We start from the raw sequence: 19,255 nt of genomic DNA on the forward strand, positions 1-19,255 counted from the left end.
TCAAGAAGGCAGCTCACCACCGTCTTCTCAAGGGATGGGCAACAAATGCTGGCCTAGCCAGTGACTCTCATAACCATAAATACATTTTAAAAATCACAATGTCTGGAATAAAAGCCGAAAATGAAATGAACGGGAAACAAAGGCTGAGCTTTCACCGAGCTATAGGCCCCAATTTTTGCCTGAAAATGGATACAGATCAGCCATTATCTAATTGAATGCTGGAACAGACTTGTGGGGCTGAATGGCCTCCCCCAGTTCCGATGTAACAGATAGCCAGTGAGTTGTGGTCTGGAATGTGCTGCCTTAAAGTTGCTGGAAGCAGATTTAATAGTAATCTTCAGAAGGGGAATCAGATAAATAGTTGAAAATGAAAAAAATGATAAGGCTATGGAGGACAGAGCAGGAGGAGTGGGACTATAATTTGATACTTCTTTCAAAGAGCTGGCACAGGCACAATGGGCTGAATGGCCTCCTTCTCTGCTGCATCTTTCTATCATTCTAAGAACAAACTGTTTATGCCCAGATGACATCAGATGTTTTCCTTCAACCATATTTGTCCTGGAGTTATTATTTTTGTTTTTAAGACTGTTACAGTTTATTGACTAAGAATCCCTCAGTGTATTACGTCAATCCGGCACCCATTTTAGTTTTTCCTGTGAGATTTGTTGTGATGAAGGTGGAAATCTCTGCCACCTAATCATATTTAAAGCCTTAGCTTCTCCTCAGTTTGCCCTCTTAATCTGATTATTTTCCCACCAAAAGCAGATTCTAATACTTATTCATGTTTTTGTTGTTGCATTATGATTTAAAAAAAACTATACACATTTCTCTGAAAGTGATTTACACGCTGTTGAATAAATCCATTTATTTAGCATTTGTTTTGCCTGTGGCACCGCATGTGAAACACCAACCATACTAAATAGTTCACTCCCGACTTTATGCCCTGTGAACACTTAAGAAAGCCGCAATGTAGAAAAGGAATGACTGATTTAATTCCACTTTTTTGTATGCAACCGAAATCTGACGGTTTAAGAAAAGATTAGCCTTGGCATATGAGCACCGCTGGCAAGACCAACATTTATTGCCCATCCCTAATTGCCTTTGAGAAGGTGGTGGAGAGCCACCCTCCTTGAACTGCTGAAGTCCATGTGGTATAGGTACACCCAGTGCTGTTAGGGATTCTGACCCAGTAACAGTGAAAGAACAGCGATATAGCTCCATGTCAAGAAGATGTGTGACTTGAAGGGGAACTTACTTGTGTGTCTATTGCCCTTGTCCTTCTAGGCGGTAGGGGTCGCGGGTTTGGAAGGTACTGTCGAAGGAGCCCTGCAGTGCATCTTGTAGATGGTACACACTGCAGCCACTGTGCATCAGTGTTGGAGGGGGTGAATGTTCAAGGAGGTGGATGGTGTGCCAGTATAGTGGGCTTCTGTATCCTGGATGGTGTCGAGCTTGAGTGTTGTTGGAGCAGCACTCACACAGTCAAGTGGAGAGTATTCCATCAAACATTATTATTTCCCACTTTATAACCTTAATGTCAATGATCTGACAAATGACTCAGTGGGTAACAAGCTCATTTCAGCAGTTAGAGGTTCCATTCCAGAGACTTGGGTCCAAAATCTAGACTGACAATCCCAGTGCAGTACTGAGGGAGAACTGAACTGGGATAGGCCAAATGGCCTTCTTCCAGTTGAGACATTAAACTGGTGCCCTGTCTACCCTCCCTCAGGTGGGTTCCATGGCAGTATTTCTGAAGTAGAATAGGGTGTAGTTTGTCCTTGTTTTGATGTTTCACACAATGGCATTGAAATATAACAGGTTTATCATTCTGTTGCAAATGGAGTTTTGGTAAATATTCTTACAGCGTTTACAGCATCATTCACACAGGAATGGAATGAAATCACTTTCCCCTCTCCACATTAATCTGTGCTTGAGGGGGTCAAGAATGAGCGACCATGAATACAAGATTAAATGTTTAGAGATCGAGAAACAGAGGGCAGGAGAAGCTTCTTCGCACAGAGAATTGTGAGGATGTGGGATTCACTTTTAGGGTTAGTGGTTGAGACAGAAACTGTCAATACTCATCTCTTCACTGTCATTGGGTCAATATCCTGGAACACCCTTCCTAACAGCACTGTATGTGTACCTACGCCACATGGACTGCAGCGGTTCAAGAGGGCAGCTCACCACCACCTTCTCAAGGACAATTAGGACCTTGCCAGCAATGCTCACATCCCATGAACAAATATTGAAAAAAAAATCTAGTTTGGATAGATGGATGAAGGAAAGTTCTTGAAGGAGTAAGGGAACAGGGCAGGTAAATATGATTAGAACTGTTTGCTCAGGTGCAGAGTAAAGACTGACAGAGACTGAATGGGATGAATGGCCTTTTTCTGTGTTATCCCATTGATCCATCAGCCCCTACACTCATCGACCTACATTGGCTCATGTCCAATTCCAGCAGATGTCATTGAATAATGAACAGGAGCAGGAACCCATGATTGATAATCTTTCTATTAACCTTCAGGGTGCAGAGTGGTGGTGCCAGTTGTGACTCAGTGGGCAACACTCTCATCTCTGAGTCAGAAGGTTGTGGGTTCAAGTCCCACTCCATAAACGTGAGCCTAGAATCTAGCTTGACACTCCCAGCGCAGTACTGAGAGAGTGCTGCATTGTCAAATGCGAGGTGCCCTGTCTGCCCTCTCAGATGGACACAAAAGATCCTCTGGTTCTTATTTCAGAGACAGGCAGGGCCTGGTGTTTTGGGCCAATAGTTATCCCTCAACCAATACCACTAAAACAGATTATCTGGTCATTATCACCTCGTTGATTGTGAGAACTGGCTGTGTACAAATTGACTGCCGTGCCTCCTACATTATAACAATGACTACACTTCAAAAGTACTTCGTTGGCTGTAAAGCACTTTAGGACATCCCATGTTTGTGAAAGGCACTATGTAAATGCAAGTCATTTTTTTTTTTCTCTCTCTCTTTATGCCAGTGATGTGCTGGGACTTCCTCGACAGCAGCTTGAAAAGCCAGTCACATCACCCAGCAGAGAGGATGACGTGGAGGGACTTGGAAAGAATTCCGTGCATTGCGGACACACAAACACAACATTTTGTTTTGTGCATCAGCAGATGTTTTGAGTTTTATTTTCAGCTGAAGTTTGGCAGGGGACGTGGAACAAATGACAAGGTATCTCGTCTTTTCTTGGTACAATCAGAAGTGAAGCCATTCATTCTGACTGGAGGCTATCTGCTTTGAATGAGCGTTTGAAAGTAACAGCAGAAATTTTTAAAAATAAACAGCGCCAGCATTATCCACACTGCAGTTAACAGAATAATTATCAGAGACCTTTCTATTTTTCCCCAGGACATTGGAGTTCTGGGGCAGCGTGAAGCCGTTTGTTGTGGATAAGTAGAGCAGTGGCGAGGGAACACTTGTGGCAGTTTAATTTGTACAAGTGGTGACATCATTGAAAGCTCATGAATCAAATTCCTTGGACAGGTTCTGGAAACTTCCACTTAAGAAGTACACGGACAGGGCTGTCAAGTGGCCAGGACAGAAAGATTTTGTAAAAATAAATAAATATATGTAACTCCCACCCTGCTCATGATAACTTTCAACTTGCTGACAGAGGCTGGGAAAATGTCAGTTATAACACTCCCTAGCTTCTGATTGGGCACTGTTTCTGCAATTAACCCAGCCCAGAGCCACACACACACACACACAGAGTGAGAGATCAGCCTTTCAAACTTGCTTGTGTATGAGAGAAGCACACAGAACCGGTGATTATTAGGACTGAACTGTGGTTCCTCCACAGGGCTTCAGATGGATACCAGCAACGTGGGGGAAATGCGCTAAAACATACTTCGCCTTAACAAAAAAAAACCTGCTAAAAAACATCTGCTCTTTAAAGGATCAGCAAATAGCAAGAAGCAAACCCCCCCCACCCCCCCTCCTCTCCCCGGGGCTCTGCTGATGTAAGTACAAAAACAAGCTACTTTTCTTTTAAAGTTCAGTTCAAACAAGTGTCACTCAGTCAAGTCCGGCTAATTAAACTCACACAGTTCCACCTCTATTCATTAGCAAAGCAATTTTATTCTTTAAACTGGGGAGCAGCTAAGTTTACAAGGAGCGTTGAGTTTGCAGGCTGTGTCAGGTTTCCGATGTATTGTATGGAGTTACTCAGAGCCAGACTTAATACCATGTAAAGCGCAGCTGCTGTTTAATAATTAACCCTCCGAGCTACCTTACCTTGCTTCTTTTTACACCAGAAATGAACAGCTCAGCATGGCTATTTATGTTGCCAGCTATAAATACTGGGAAGGGGGGGAGGGGTGAGATATGCCAAATAAATCGACTCCGATACTGTAACTGTCATTGGGAATCATGTAAAACTTTTGAAGAAAGAATTTGCATTTCTGTAGCACCTTTCCCAACCTCTGGGTGCCTAACAGCACTTCACAGCCAATGAAGTGCTTTTGGAGTGTTGTCGCTGTTGTAATGTAGGAAATGCATCAGCAAATTCGCGTAAAACTAGCTTTTATAAACAGCAACGTGATGCTAACTAGATAATCTGTTCTAATTGATGTTGTTGAAGGTAAATGTTTCTCAGAACGCATGGAGGAACTCCCCTGTTCTTACTCAAAATAGTGGCATGGCTTTTATACCTTCACCAAGAGGGAAGAATAGACTTCAGTTTAACATTTTATTTGAAAGACAGCACCTCCGACAGTGCAGCGCTCCCTCAATACTTTTCCTCTGACAGTACAGCACTCGCTCAGTACTGCCCCTCCGACAGTTCAGTATGGCCTCAGTATTGTCCCTCTAAAGTTCAGTACGTCCTCGGCACTGACCCTCCGACGGTTCAGTACGTCCTGGGCACTGCCCCTCCGACGATTCAGTATGTCCTCAGCACTGACCCTCCAACGGTTCAGTACGTCCTGGGCACTGACCCTCCGACAGTTCAGTACGTCCTGGGCACTGACCCTCCGACAGTTCAGTACGTCCTGGGCACTGACCCTCCGACAGTTCAGTACGTCCTGGGCACTGACCCTCCGACGGTTCAGTACGTCCTCGGCACTGACCCTCCGACGGTTCAGTACGTCCTCAGTACTGCCCCTCTGACACTGCAGCATTTCCTCAGTACTGCAGTGGGAGTGTCAGCCCAGAATATATGCTCAAGTCTCTGGAAAAGACTTGAACCCACAACCTTCTGACTCAGAGGTCAGAGCACCGCCAGTAGTTTTCCTTTCGCAACTCTTTTTAGAGTTTACGTGCCCTATGTTTACTGTGATGGTAAAATAGCTACAAGCACAACGTATTTAAGGGGAAATTTAAGTTAGTCAGACTACAGGACAGGCTAGATGTTGCTTCTGCCTTGGTCTCAGTATCTTTGTTCATTCATGGGGCCGGTTACTGTTGGAGGAGAGAACACATGTAGCTATTACTGTTGGGGGATGTTTAGCTGGGTCACAGGGTTAGGATTCTCTACCCAGTATTTTAGCAGAGGAATTAGCCCACTTTATATAAACAGGTTATTGCCAGCATCCTTCCACCTACAAACACAGATGGACACACAGCAAACAAATATATTTCAGATGGGGTGTCTTTGTGTAACACCTGCCTCAAAGCAGTGGAGAGATGGGGCTGAGGGTTATCACACAAATGCCTCCAAGGTGCACCCGCTGACTTTGCTGATTAGATTTTTCTACAGGAATATGATTACAGAAAGAAAGGATGAACTTGTCATAATATAGTGCCCTGAGCGGCCTCAGGATGTTCCAAAGCTTTTCACTGCCAATCAAGTACTTTTAAGGTTTAGTAATGTTAGGGTCTAAAATATAAGATAGTTGCTAGTACACTGTTTTCCCGCTATAACACAATCCACTATAGCGCATAACTCGGTATAACATGGTCCAGGATAGCCTTGAACCTGGTATAACACAGTCCGCTATTGCGCGTAGGTCGGTATCGCACAGAACTTGGGATATACGGCCCGCTATAGTGCAGAACTCAGTATAACATGGTCCAAAAAAGCCCGGAACTTGGTATAACGCTATAGCATGGAACTCAGAATAACACAGTCTGATATAGTGCGGAACTTGGTATAATGCGGTCAGGGGTAGCCCGAAAGTCAGTATAACGCAACTCACTTTAGCACAGAACTCGGTATAATGCGGTCCACTGTAGCAGGGAACTCGGTATAATGCGGCCCACTGTAGCGCGGAACCCCATATAATGCGGCCCACTGTAGCGCGGAACCTCGGTATATTGCAGCCCACTGTAGCGCAGAACCCCATATAATGCGGCCCACTGTAGCGCGGAACTCGATATAATGCGGCCCACTGTAGCGCGGAACCCCATATAATGCGGCCCACTGTAGCGCGGAACCTCGGTATATTGCAGCCCACTGTAGCGCAGAACCCCATATAATGCGGCCCACTGTAGCGCGGAACCTCGGTATAATGCGCTCCTGTCTTGGACCCACACATATTCATTCGACAAATGTGGCTACAAGCCTCCTCCCCCTACAAAGACAGACATCCACTTTAAAAAAGAAAAATAAAAGCACCTGCTTTTTCATTTATTTTGGCGCACTCGGAGTGGAAACTGGAGGGATAAACATGCAATACTGGCCCTGGCACTGACAGGGTCAAACCTGAGCGCTAGGCAGAGCTATGAAATACCGCAGTCTCACCTACATTGCGGACTGGAGATATGGAGCACGTGGACCACATTATGACAGTGTAATTCTAGTAAGTAATTCAGGAGAAAGTTCTTTACCCAGATAATAGTGATAATGGCTACCACAGGGAGTAGTTTGAGTGAAAGACATAGATACCTTTAAAGGGAAGTTAGATAAGTACATAAGAGAGAAAGGAATGGAAGGATATACTGATAGGGTTGAGATGAAGATGGGTGGGAGGAGGCTCGAGTAGAGCATATACGCTTGTATAGAATTGTTGGGCCGAATGGCCTGTTTACTGTGCTGTATAATTTCTATGTATTTGACAAGTAATAGCGGAGATGTGATAGCCAGTTTGTACACAGCAAGATCCCACAAACAGCAGCCGTGATAGCGAACAGCTAATCTGTTTTCAGTGATGCTTATTACGGAACAAATACTGACCAGGATCTTGGGGAGAACTCTCTTTCCCTTCTTCAGAATAGTGCCAAGGGATCCTTTATGCCCACTTGAGAGGGCGATTGAGGCTCCGGTTTAACGCCTCATCCAAAAGACATGTTATGATTTATGATGGTGTTGCTGAGATGTAGGTTTTCATGTGTTAGAAGGGTAACCCTGGCACAGACTGGCACCTCATAGGATCCACCGGTTGGGAAGCTGCAAATTCTGATCATTCCCGAGAGGAGCTGCAGTTCAACGCTCCGTGTCAGGAGCACTCGACTGGAGACCATTACCTGGGAGAAAAAAATCAATAACAACTTACGCTTATATAGCATCCTTAATGTAATAAAACATCCCAAGGCACCTCGCAAAAGCAATTATCAAACAACATCTAATATCCGGCCACAAAGGAAGGTGGTGGGCAGGTGGCAAAGAGCTTGGTCAAAGAGGTAGGTTTTTAGGAGCATCCTAAAGGAGGACTGAGGGGTTTAGGAAGAGAATTCCAGAGCTCAGGACCCAAGCAGTTGGACGCATGGCCACCAATTGGGAGCGATGGAAATCGGGGTGTTGGGGGGTGCTGTGCAAGAGGCCCGAAGTAGAGGAGTGCTAAAAAGCTCGGGGGGTAGTGGGGCTAGAGGAAGTTACAGAAATTGGGAGGAACCTGGCCATGGATGGATTTGAATATTGCAATGTGTGTGAGCCTGAGTGAAAATGAGCAGACATTTCCGATTGCACTGTCATCATTTTGCAGTCTCACTGGAATCCTTGGTCACATTAAAGTGGACCTGAGGGTGAGGGGGAATTCCCTGGTGCTTGTTTTCAAAATAGGGAACATATGCCAGGAAGGAAGTCAAATAACTTTCCACAACCCTGAGACAGTGTGAGCTGGTCGGATTCTCCATAAGTATGGGATAAACTTTATAATTAATGTCACTACCACCTAATGCACCACCTGAACTATTTATGCTTAATTTCTCACAATCGTTATCATGATTCCAAGCAAGACTAGTGTTAGGTGTTAGTGTGCATCTCACTGACACGACAGCTGGGCTACCAAAACCATCTGCTGGGCCCCGGACTCTCTTCAGGCCAGCCTGCGCTTTGTTAGAAAAAGCATGGGGAGAGGTCCATGATGGAGTGTTTGGCTCAGTGATAGCTATTCCCGCCTCTGAGTCATAAGGTCCTGAGTTCTAACCCCACTCCGGGCAGTTCCAGCGAGTGGAATTCTGAATCCAGCAGGGTCCAGTGAGTGCAGGCAGCCTCCTCCCAGTGTATGGATTGTGAGAGCCCGTAAAACTCCTCTCATGGGATAGAACTAACCATCCCACCGCCCCGCCCAACCCCACCCCCATTGACTGAGATATGGATAGTTACCTCCATTGAAGGAATGCTCATGTTACGGCCTGTCAGACTATTAATCAGCCTGTGAATCCTTCCACTACTGCACTCTGTTCTCCAGGGACAGATGTAAAGACAATGACAGCAGACATAGAAAGCTGATGATCAAAGGGAAACCCTAACATTCCCCTCCAAAGCACCAATAGATTCTTGAAGGCCCAGTCTGGAAACCTGGAAAGCCACTCTGTATCTTGTGCCAATTCAACGTGGCTGTGGCTTTAAGTCGTATGGTTTAGGTGTGACATGACGTGACTCCCAGTGTTTCACATTGTTACAGCATGCCATCTGCATACACTCACAAACAGGCAGACATGGTGTCATCTGTCATTTATCTTCCGCAAGGTTTTAGTTTGGAATTATTGTCTTCTCTATAATCTGCCTGCCATAATCACCTTTTCAAACTTTCCATCACACGGTGACAGTGTGTGTATATATGGAGCACCAAGTTGTTTATCATCCAGTAATGATTCCTAGTGACTACTCCTCAAGGACTCAGTTCCCGGCTCACCTCAGCTCTCTGTTGGTTGCAGCGTAGGTATGAAGGAACCAAAATTTCCACAGATTCCATAGGGTTAATTTTCTGCTGACCGGGGAACTTTACAAACCTGATATTTAACGTGTGCTGTCTTGTCCCCACTCTAGAGTTAGAATGTTTTGAGACCAAGCGCATTCTCTGCGCCTGGGTGCAGCCTTCAGTATAACTCGGGATTGCCAAGGTGCATGTTGCTTTTAAAAGGCTGAACCTTGACTGGAAGTTTGATTCTGGAACCAAATAATCTCCTCTACTGTTCACAGACTCAGATGGAGCTATGCAACCTTTGACATTAGTACCACATTGAGATTAACCAATTGTCTCAGAGGTTGTTAATCATTGGCAGGGCATTTCTTTAACTCTTTCAGTACTGTAGGAAACTTACTGTGTGCCCTAAAGCCAAGACTACTGCCTGAATGAGCAACACAGTAAAACTCATTGTGTCCAACACATCATTACATAAAATGTTTGACGCATGAATATGATCCACAATTTGGAACATGTAATTTTACAGAGGTTATCATAAATATTGCTTTGGACTCATTATTAACCAAGTAATGTGTTAGTGCAGTGGTTGTGTTACTGGACTAGTCATCTGAGGTAAAAGCAGAAAATGATGGAAACACTCAGCAGGCCAGTCAGAATCTGTAGAGAGGGAGACACAGAGTTAACATTTCAGGTTGACAAGCTTTCATCGGAGAATCTTAAGGCCCCCTGAATTAATAATCCAGGGAGTGAGTTCAGATCCCCCCATAAGAAATTTGAGAAGTTGAATTCAATTTACAAAATCTGGGAAGAAAATGCTGGGTTCAATAAATGTGACCATGAAGCTTTTGGATTGTCATTAAATGCCCAACAGGTTCACTAATGTCGCTTTGGGGAAGGTAACCTGCTGACTCAAGTTCCTTCAAAATCTTGTATGAATGTTAAATGAGGTCATCTCTATCATCTCCAAGGCAAGTATATCCTCCCTTAGATTTGAAGACCAAAACTGCACACAGTACTCCAGGTGTGGCCTCACCAAAACCTTATACAATTGTAGCAGGACTTTCTTATTCTTGTACTCCAATCCCCTTGTAATAAAGGTCAACATGTCATTTGCCTTCCTAATTGCTTGCTGTACCTGTATGCTAACTTTCTGAGGTCCTTGTACGAGTACAACCAAGTCTCTCTGAACAGCAACATTTACAAGTATCATGCCTTTTTAAAAATATTCCGCTTTGCTATTCTTTTGACCAAAGTGAATAACCTCACACTTTCCCCACATTATACTCCAAGAACATAAGAATTAGGAGCACTAAAGTGAGTGCGGGGCAGATTCACTCTTGGCTTTTTCGATGGAGGGAGTGGGAACACCAGTGAAAAATAAAATCCTGCCCTAGGGAATTTTGGAAAATCATAACCAGTGCATCTACTTTCTCTGCAGGTGGCTCTTTTAAAACCCTAGGATGTCTGCCATCAGGTCCTGGGGATTTGTCAGCTTGTAGTCCCTTAAAGTTTTGCTAATACTTTTTCACTAGCTGTGCCGTGTGTGCGTGTGCGCGCAGAGTGTATGAGTCTATGCGTGTTTGTATGTGTGTAGGTGAGTGTGTATATGTGTAGTTCCAGACAGCCAGATCAGAATGCCTCTCCACAATCCAACAGTATTCATTTCGGGTTCTCAAACATAATTGCGTTTACAATTCCGCTGGGAAACATTTATAATTTATGAATTGGTGTCAGTCTCCCAGCATCATATTACATCATGACTAATGTGAGGTAATAAAAGATAAAGTAAACCACTTAGCAGTAATTTGAAGAGAGAATAGATTTTAATAAACTTTCGAGAAATTGACAGAAATTTCCTTTTAAAACTGAAGCCAAGTATAACTGTTTAAAATTAGAAATGATTTTTTTTCCCTGAAGGGATCCCAAGACGGAGTCAGCTGATATTAACCAGACACCAGAGTCGCTGAACCCAAAGAGCTTTTTACCTTTGCTGTGGCTCTTAACTGTTACGACTCCTAAACTGTTAAACAAATCTTTAACATCTGCACACTGTTCCTTGTGCAAAATAGGACAGAAAGAATAAAACTTGCACTTGTATAGCATCTTCCACAACCTCAGGATTTACAGCCGGTGAAGTTCTCTGTCACAGAATGAAACCATTGTTTACCAAATATTACTCAGTCCCTTCATTTGAAACAACTTATATCGAGGAAAACCTGTGTCAGGCAGAATTAATATCAACAAATCTATTGTTTTGTTAACTTAAACCGGTAACACATTTATTGGTGATCATTAGGCCTGAGAGAAGGCCAACAGGATGGGTCTGATATATGATATTGAGTGGATTAGAAAGGTTTATTCCAGAGCTCTATCCCAAGCTAAACCACAACTGCAGGGAGAAGCTGATAAACTGGGGCAAGGCAAGCGATGTTGAGAGGTACATCTTCACGCACAGGGGATCAATTTTCACTTCTACCTCCCGGCAACAAAGGCTGGTATGAAACAGCCACAAAGTGGCGTCGCCCAGTTAGCAGCAACAAAGAGACCCAGAGCCCTGCCTGTTTCAGGCACTGGACCCCTTTAAATATGCAGATTAGGAGTCATCAGGTCTTACAGCACAGAAGCAGGCCATTTGGCCCATCGTTTCCATGCTGGCACTCTGCAAGAGGAACTCAGCTAGTCCAACTCCCATGCCTTTTTCCTGCAGCCCTGCAAAAGCTCTCTCTTTAGGTAATTATCCAATTCACTTTGGAAAGTCACTATTGAAACTGCCTACACCACAATCTAAGGCAGTAAGCCCCGGATCTTAATCACTCGCTGCATAAATGCAACATGTGAATCAGTGTCAAATTTTGACTTGAGTTACCTGTGAAATGCCTTTGGATGCTTTACCACATTAAAGATGCTTTATAAAGCAAGTTGTTGTTGTAGTCACCAATGGAGGGAAATCCTCTGGAATTTTTCAGGAGATGCGTGGGGGCTGCGTAGGCGGGAATCATTGGTTTCTGCAGCAGAACGAAACAGGTGGGCCCCATAGCCTCCCTCATCTGTATTCATCTTAGCAAAATACATTCTTTTGTTTTGCCTTTTAGAAAGTACAGTTAACGTCCTTCATCTCCTTGTGTGGGATATTAACATTGTTGTTGGAGTGAGAACGGACTGTAATCTTCCCTCCCCCATTCCCATTTCACACAGTAACCTTTAGACTCATTTTTGAATGCTGGATTTTGAGTTGCAAATCAGCTGAACACAAATGAGAAGCTGGCAAAAGAGATAAATTTGTGTATTTACAAAGCCCCCACTGAGAATGACAGGGTGTGAGTAATTTTCCAATCCACTCAGCCATCAAACGTGTTTCTGCAGCAGGAATGGAGTCTCAAAGAGTTTACCCCAAGGCACTATTGGAAGCAGTTATACCAGTTCACCTTATATATGTCTATATCTGGTGGACAGTAGCAAATGAAATTTAATGCAGAGAAGTATGAAGTGATGCATTTTAGTAGAAAGAATGAGGAAAGGCAATTTAAACTAAAAGATACAATAGGGGGTGCTAGAACAGAGAGACCTGGTTGGGGGGGCATATGTGCACAAATCATTGAGGTTGGGAGGGCAGATTGAGAAAGTGGTAGATAAGGTATTCAGGATCCTGAGCATTATGAATAGAGGATTGGAGTGCAAAAGCAAGGAAGTTGTAGTGAACCTTCATAAAACATTGATTCGGCCTCCACTGCGGTATTGTGTCCAATTCTGGCCACCACATTTTAGGAAGGATGTAAAGAGATTGTAGAGGGTGCAAAAAGGATTTATGAGAATGGTTCCAGGAATGAGGACCTCGAGTTCTGTGGATATTGGAGAAGCTGGAGCTGTCCTGTTTGGAGAAGAGCAGGTTGAGAGACGATTTGGTAGAGTTTGTTCAAAATTAAGGGGCACCTGGACAGAGTGGACAGGGAGAAAATGTTCCCATTGGCAGAAGGATAATGAACTAGAGCTCACAGATTTAAAATGATTGGCGAAAGAATCAATCCCGACATGAGGGAAAACTTTTTTACGAGCCCAAGTGGTTAGGATCTGGAATACACTGTCTGAGAGTGTGGTGGAGGCAGATTCAATTGTAGCTTTCAAAAAGGAACTGGATCATCATTCAAAGAGGAGGCATTTGCAGGGCTATTGGGAAAGGGCGGGAGACTGGGACTAGCTGAATTATTCTTGCAAAGAGTCGGTACAGACTCGACGGGCTGCATGGCCTCCTTTTGTTCTGTAACTATTCTTGATTCCATCTGCGAATAGCAGTTTTTAGTTTTTACATCATGACTTTCCTCAGGTGTTCTGCCCCTGCACTGCTGTAAGTCCACCAGATACCCTGTTTGTGAGCCTGATGTAGTAGCAGATAGAGCAAGGAAATTCAGGACTGAAGGTTAATGTCGTGCAGCATTGACCCAGAGGTGAAGTGAAGCCAGTGTTGAGGTTGTATAAACATCTGGTTATGCAATGTGCAATTTAAAGGAAGACTTGCATTTTCGAGCACCCTTTTCAGGACGTCCCAGAGTGCTTTACTGCCTAGTTTTAAAGTGTAGCCACTTTTGTAATGACTACAACAGCAGTCATAAGACCGTAAGACATAGGGGCAGAAGTAGGCCATTCGGCCCATCAAGTCTGTTCCGCCATTCAATGAGATCATGGCTGATCTGATAACCCTCAACTCCACTTTCCTGCCTTTTCCCCATAATCCTCGATTCCCTTATTGATCAAAAATCTGTCTATCTTAGCCTTGAATATACTTAGCGACCCAGCCTCTACAGCCCCCTGTGGTAAAGAATCCCACAGACTGACTGCCCTCTGAAAGAAGAAATTCTTCCTCATCTCTGTTTTAAATGGACACCCCTGAGGAGATGTCCTTAACCCTGGCACCGGGCAGGCCTTTGGGACTCACACTCATGGCTGCAGAGAACAGTATCTATTCCGCCTAATTACACTCTCCCCTACCACTACTACATTCCTATTTCCTCCCCCAGTTTGAATGGCCCCCTGTACCACAGTGCTGTGGTCAGTTCACTCATCCTCCCTGCAGTCCCCGCTCTCATCCACACAGCTTGCAAGAACCTTATAACTACTGAACAGTTGCAGGGGCTGAGGCTCCTCGAATGCTACCCGCTGGTTCCTCACACCTGCTTCACCTGCAGTCACACCCTCCTGTTCCTGATCACAAATTTGAATGACCTAATCTGAGGGGCGTGACTGCCTCCTGGAGCAAAGTGTCCAGGTAACATTCCCCTTCCACGATGTGGCGCGCCCTTCACTCAGATCCGAAGTTCCTCGAGCTGCAAACACTTGGTACAGATGTGTTTGCTCTGGATCACCTTGGTGTCTAGCAGTTCCCACATGCTGCAGCAGCAACACATCACCCGTCGCTATTGAATTTATTAATTACTCTAGTATCCCCATCTTTACACTTTATTATAATAATTTTTTATATACACCAGTATCGATATTATACTTAACAAGCTATCTTTAAGAAAAAGAGAAAAAGGACTAGAGATCTAAACACAAACTAAAGACCTTACTTTTACTTTAAAGATTAGAAATACTCACCAATCAGCTGCTCTTCATGCTCCTTTCCCTCTTGCGCTCTTTAATGGCCTCACACTCTTCTCTCAATCTCTCACTGTAAAGGCCCCGCTCCTCTCACACTCACTTCCTGTAAATGACCACGCTGTTTCTCTCACAGTCTCTCACTGTAAATGGCCCCACTGTTTTTCTATTTTATACACAGCAAGATCCCATAAACAGTTGTGAGATAAATGGCTGCTTTTCTTCAAAATAGTGCTCTGGGATTTTTTACATTCACCTGAGCAGGCAGACAGTACCTCAGTTTAACGTTTCATACAAAAGAAAGTACCTCTGACAGCGCAGCACTCCCTCAGTACTGCGCTGGGAGCGTCAGCCTGGATTTTGTCCTCATGTTTCTGGAGTAGGTCCTTAACTCTTGACCATCTGACTCAGAGACAAGAGAGTGCTATCCATTGAGACACTGCTAACCCCTAGTTTACACTGTTCAGGTATGAAATTCTGGGGTGAGTGTTTTAATGCATTGTGTAGTCTGTATAATAGATGTAGCAAGTTGTTGCTACAACTTGTACTTGCTTGTAGCTCCTGAAATATGTCCCTGCTGTTTAATGGGTAAGACAGGCTAGATTGGACATGTATTGCAGATGCTAGCACATAGTGCACCCATCACCTGGGCAGACAAAGATTAATGACTTGAGTTTTTTTTTGTCTGATGAAATAAGCAGCTGTTCAGACCAGTTTAATTGCTTTTTTTCCCTATTGCAGGTAGGGAAAAAATTCCATTTTCACGTTTCCAGAATGGATTAACATTGAAACAAAACAGTGATATCGGCAAGAAATGGATTAGCTCAAGTAGCAGAGAGAGGAATTTCAGGCAAACAGGTTAAGTATTCATTAGTTGCTCTCTCGTGGCATAACTACAAAGTCATTATCTCATTGGTCATGCAACATCTGACTGCTTTTATACCCTTCTGCCAATGACCAGCTTCAATTTCACAACTTATCGTGCTGGGACTTGAACTCTCAGCCTCTGAGTTGTTAGTCCAGGACCACAACTGCAAAGCTGTTGTACAACATCCTTTCAGCATACTTATGCAATGCTTTCATTCCTATTTTAGTTTGCCTATTAACTCTGCAACTTGCCCGTGGAGTGCAGGCAGTGAAAGAGGTACTGCAAGCTCCCTTTCTAAATGTGGGAATTCATGCTGATGTCAGTTCTGAACACTGACTCGTCATCCCAACAAAGAACTAACGGTGACTTTAAATAGCTTTAAGTTGCTAACTTCCTCACAGTTAACCAACCAGACTGATCTTCCAACATCAATATAACACAATTGGCTATCGAGATTATTAAGTTGCCAACACAATTTAATTAACTAATTACTGACACCTATACCCTGATTTAATGCAAGTGATTCTTCTGGTTAGAAGGGAGAATGGGAGAGTGCATTAAAATGATAGAAGAAAACTCAATAAAGTATCAAGCACTGGCAGCAGGATATAGATAGACAGTAGAATGGGCAGACAAGTGATAGAAGGGATTTAAGACAGAGAGGTGTAAGGTGAGGCATTTTGGCAGAAGGGATAAGGAGAGGCAATATATACTTAATGACACAGTTCTAAAGTGTGCACATGGTCAGAGGGACCCATGGACCTTTGAAGATGGCAGAACATAGGGACAGAGTAGTCAGCAAAGCATTTGGGATTTTGGGCTTCATAAATGGAGTAACTGAGTACAAAAGCAGGGAATTCTGGTGAACTTTTATAACGTTTTCATTAAACAAAAACTACAGTATTGCACCCAGTTCTGATCACCACACTTTAGGAAGGATGTGAAGGTCCTTGAGAAGGTATAGAGGAGATTTACCAGAATGGTTCCAAGGATGATGGATTTTAGCTACAAGCTTAGGTGGAGTTGCTCTCCTTGGAGCAAATAAAATTGAGGGGAGATTTGATACAGGTGTACAAGATTATAATAGGTTTAGAAAGGTAGACAAAGAAAAGCTGATGGTGCAGGACTGGCGGGGAGAAGTTTTAAAGTTTTGGGTAAGAGTTGCAGAGGGGATGTGAGGAAGAACTTTTTTGTGCACCGAGTTGTAATAACCTGGAACTTGCTGCTTATGAGGCTGGGTGGAAGCAGAAACAATGAATCATTGCAAAGGCAATCGGATGGACACTTGAGGGAAATAAACTTGCAGGGTTACAGGGATGGAGCGGGGGGAATGGGCAAGGACTCAAAGGGCTGAAAGGCCTCCTTTGTGCCACTATACCTCTATGACTCTATAACACTGTTACTAACCTTTTCATCCTTTTGAGGAAAAATTAGACGTGTTTATTGGAGCTGCCATACTACATTAACTCTTATTCTTAGTAGTTCTGCATTTATACTTAGCCAGGTCTTCCTTTAATCTGTAACCAAATTAAAATTTTCCATTTACATGCACTTCTTATCAACTTTTTCCATTGTAACTTCCTCCAAGAAGAAATTATATGAATTTATTATATTATTATTCAATTTATAATTGAAACTGCAGTGTAAACAGATCATGCTATAATTACACCCTCCCAGCAATGGTGGCGCTGTTGTGCCAGCTCCTCAGCCTGTACTGCAGAAAAAAAGTCCATGATCTACTCTACTTTCTAGGCTGTCATAGGTTTCACTACTTAACCATAAATAGTTATACCACACAAAATATATAAAAATGAGAAAAGAATGTATGACTTTAAAGCGAGGACTGTATGGCATCCGGGTGCCTTACTCTAATTATCTCTCACACGTTTCACCTGATGTCTATACTTGGTCAATCTCCCATGCACAATGCCTTGTAAAATTGATTGCTATTGTATAGAAAAGCCTTCTGTTATAGCGCCAAGTCAGTTTCAGCCGTGGCTCAGTGGTTAGTACTCTTACCCTGGAGTCAGAAAGCTGAGGGCTTGTGGGAGCTTGCTGTGCGCAAATTGGTTACTATGCTTCCTATATTGTAATGGTGAACACACTTCAAAAGTACTTCGCTGTGTGTGAAACTCTTTGGAACACCCTAAGATTGTGAAAGGTGCTATATAGATGAAGATTCTTTCTTTTTGTGACATTTCCCAAACAGATTTGTCACAAATTGGTGGGAGGGGATGGTGGGGTGGAGGAGTGATTTGACTCACGACAGAAACTTCAGACCTGTCCTGCTCTTTGAAAAGAAGGTAACGGACAAACAGCCAACCTGGGCTAAATCAAGTCCAGGAGAATAGTTAACACTTGAAGAAAGAAGGATAAAGTTGTTTTCCCAGCTCAGCATCACTCCTACTTAAAGTTATGTTGCTGCTTGACAAAGAAGAGTGAGGTTGCTGTGTTTTCTCTTGTACATTTTCTAATGTGCCTGTCTTTTAAATTGCTACAGTGCCCTATAAAGAAACATAGCGTTATAGCTAAGACATTACAGCCTATCTTCAGAGAGTTTGAGTACAGTCTGTGCAACTGTTGCTAGTCTAACATGAGAATATTATGTTCTTATAGGCCATTCAGCCCCTCGAGTCTGCTCCTCCATTCAGTAAGATCATGGCTGATCTTCTACCTCAACTCCACTCTCCTGTCCTGTAACTTGATTTCATTTGCATCCAAAAATCGATCGACCTCAGTCTTGAATATACTCAATGATTGAGCATCCACAGCTCTCCGGGATACAGAATTCCAAAGATTACATTCTGGTATGCAGCAGCTTTGAAAATAATGCAAAAAAAAAAAAGTCTCCCGTTGTTACAGTTAACATTATGCGCTACAGAACTTGAGTATTGCTGAAAAAAGATATTTTGTCAAAGTTTTTCGTCTTGCACTCATCAGGACAATTGCAAGAATATTAATGCCAGGGGAAGCAACAACTTTATACTGTATGAGAAGGGAGTGCTGATTGTTTGGCGAATGACTCTGATTGGTTGGCAAGTGGACTCTCAGAGTCCACTTGCTAACCGATCAACACTCTCTTTTCATACAATATAAAATTGGTACTTCCCCCAACATTGATATTCTTGTGACTGTCCTGATGAGTGCAAGATGAAAAGCTTCGACAAAATGTCTTTTTTCAGCAATATTTTGTGTTTCACTACAAGAGAACCTATGACGGGTAAATGAAGGAGGTTTTCTATTCAGTGTGAGCCGCTTCAGATCTGGGATGGGTATCTGAGTGAATTGAATTGATTTAAAATGAAATGAAGGGTAATTATATGCATTAATGACTGGAATTAATCAGTGATACACAATTACATGGATTGTGGATAAATTAATAGCGAGTTTGCAATTGTTAAAACCTCTTGCTTAGAAATTGTGCTTAGTGGTGGAATATTTAATGCATTCCTGTTGCATTCCTTGCATCCTGTGCTTTAGCGTAGGCAGTAACTCTATTAAAATAAATAGATTAACTCCTCCATTAACATGACAGATATAGGAATGCCACTCAAACACTAAATGTTTCTCCATTAATATTTGTATCGTTGAGTTTGAGGCTTTGATCTTTCATTACACGATAAACTAGTATTTATACAGCCACTTTGACCCATAGAAGACTGATAGTCAAAAACAAATGCTGAACAGAACAAGGAGCTATCTGGAGGAGAAACCAAAACCCTACTTAAAGAAATGGGTTTTCAGAA

General features: G+C 43.2%; 1 protein-coding gene across 7 annotated transcripts in view; it reads left to right on the plus strand.

Annotated features, from left to right (window-relative positions):
* Positions 1 to 3,716: 3,716 nt before the first annotated feature.
* LOC144684936 (F-actin-monooxygenase MICAL2-like) overlaps positions 3,717 to 19,255 on the plus strand; it is a 257,207-nt gene continuing 241,668 nt past the window's right edge. For 2 of the 7 annotated variants that reach the window (XM_078549361.1, XM_078549366.1), the window contains exon 1: positions 3,717 to 3,985. The gene's annotated coding sequence lies outside the window, so the exon portion shown is untranslated. Of the gene's footprint in view, positions 3,986 to 18,125; positions 18,317 to 19,255 lie in introns of all 7 variants that reach the window. The other 5 variants (XM_078549371.1, XM_078549369.1, XM_078549363.1 and 2 more) reach the window with 4 other exon arrangements.

Source organism: Cetorhinus maximus, chromosome 9, assembly GCF_964194155.1.
Source record: "Cetorhinus maximus chromosome 9, sCetMax3.hap1.1, whole genome shotgun sequence".
Classification (NCBI taxonomy): domain Eukaryota; kingdom Metazoa; phylum Chordata; class Chondrichthyes; order Lamniformes; family Cetorhinidae; genus Cetorhinus; species Cetorhinus maximus.